General features: G+C 41.0%; 1 pseudogene; it reads right to left on the bottom strand.

Annotated features, from left to right (window-relative positions):
* Positions 1 to 513: 513 nt before the first annotated feature.
* LOC149232914 (uncharacterized) lies at positions 514 to 1,784 on the bottom strand (annotated as a pseudogene).
* Positions 1,785 to 2,127: the final 343 nt, after the last annotated feature.

Genomic DNA, 2,127 nt, shown 5'->3' with positions numbered 1-2,127 from the left:
CAAAGGATCCCAACAATCGCTGGCGGAAATCAAAGAACAAAATCTCGTACAGGGTATCGGAGCCTTTCAATGGACTGCATAGTAATTTTCTTTCCAGTATACATGACCATTACAGCTTTTGGTAGAGTAATACCGGCTGTCTGCAACACAATTGGTCATGATCCATCCCCATAAAGAACTGGAAAGCCAAGATTTCGAGCAGTCTTTCTAACTGTAGGATCCAAGTCAAATGCTACATAAGGCATGCCAGACAGATCTCCATCTAAAACAGCAACTAAAGGAGTAGACAAAAAGTTGGCAAGAACCTGACCCATTTGGCCAAATCCAAGAATGACAACCGGTTCACTGACATTGAAATTCCTTACTTCTGTGCTTTTTCCATTTGTCTCAAACCTTGAATCAATTGCCTCAGCAGCTTTGCGCCCAACGTCATTGAGAAAGGGGGTTAAGGCCATAGACAAAACAACAACTATAATGAGTAGCCTGTTCAACTCAAGTGGCAGGACTCCAAGCCTATTTGCCAGGGAAAAGACGACAAAACATTGAAAACCCCTCAGAAATTCCTTCCGGGATGAAGATCTGGAAAATAGATAGGCCGAAGTTGGTTTTCATTAGACAGAAAGTTACAATTGATATGTATCCAAGGATAAATTACCCACTGCATTGGTTCACGAGTGTGGTTCAGAATAAAACTTGAGCATATCATCATGTAATATGAGAACTCATTTCCTTGGCTTATAAAACCAAGACGTGAAATCTCCAAAGCCAACCGTCCAAGTCCAGCCCCAGGAACCAAGCAACTAGGTGATCTTTCCCTCGAATGATTACTAAATTGCCGTTGAAGTTCTTCAAGAATTGGTTTGTAGCACTGATTACGTTCTGCCTCTCCCTCCGGAGCCCAATCTCGAACTATATTTCTTATAATGCACCGGACCTTATCAACATCAGCAGAAGAGGCATGAAGTTGAAATGCCGGATCCTTCCAATCAAATCCCATACAATTTATCTCTCCATTTGATGTCGGGACTGAATGATATGTTGAGTGATCATTAAAAATTTCTTTTGTTGTCTGTCCACAACCATCTGGCTCACTCTTGCTGCAACCACAAGTTACCCTGCTATTACTTCGATCAGACTCAAAATCAGCACTTAATTTGTTATCATCTGTTTTAAAAGAGGTTGAACCACAGTTGACTGAAGGACATCGACCTTGATAGAGATTCCATTCATCCTGGGCACCGCCTACTTCAAGGTCTGCTTCACCACTTCTACTTCCTCTATGAAGCTCATTTGAACAAGTATTCAGCATCCTATCAGTAGCTAACACATCGTGTTCTTTCAATACATGATAGTTGTGAGAAGTATCTATTTGTGTGCTCTTAGTATGTCCATCAAGACTGCCTTGCAATCCATTGAATTGATGTGCTTCTGCCGGTATTGTTTGAGATTCATCCCGATTCTCATTGTACATTCCAACCTCATATTCGCATGATCCACAGTCTTGGCTCATGTCAAAAGGAGGTTCCAAAAGCCTGGAGCATGTTTAGAACAAAAAATGAGTTTGCAGTGATACACCTTCTAAGCTGTTGATACTTCTTCGGAAGATTTGTAAGAAGTGCCTTGCGCTTAGGTGGAAACCTTGCATATGTCCATCCACAATATGAAACTGCAAGATAGATGAAACTCTTGAAGGGTCTCTTAGCCCCATTCTCAGGCCTCCTATAAGTGTAGACTCTGTCAACGCTTCCCTTGTTGATTATTCCCCATTGGCAGGTACATGGCATTGCCCGCAAGTGCAAGCTGCGTAGCATGCTTGTGGTTGGTTCATGTAAATTTTTCCTTGCCCACAGTTTTAAGTACCCACATGTATACATGCCACTGTCATGCATATGTAAGCCTTTTATGTAAATGCCCATTTTTTGTTTTGTTTGAATGCAGAGATAGGAGCTGATGAAACTGTTGCCATTTGAAGAACTGTAGAGCTTTGGAACATTTTGACAAAATACATATTCTAAAAAAAAAACACATTTAATGATTTATTCTTCAAAACAGGGTTTTGAAGAAGAATCAATCTCACATTTGATTTGACAAGACGGAGTCTAACAGGTCGTATATGGGTGTGGGAAG

This window comes from Pinus tabuliformis, chromosome J, assembly GCF_031772625.1.
Source record: "Pinus tabuliformis cultivar Carrire ecotype Pingquan chromosome J, CPIR1, whole genome shotgun sequence".
In the NCBI taxonomy this organism is placed as follows: Eukaryota; Viridiplantae; Streptophyta; class Pinopsida; order Pinales; family Pinaceae; genus Pinus; species Pinus tabuliformis.
Note: the sequence above shows the minus strand (reverse complement) of the source record. Positions and strands in the feature narration are given on the sequence as shown.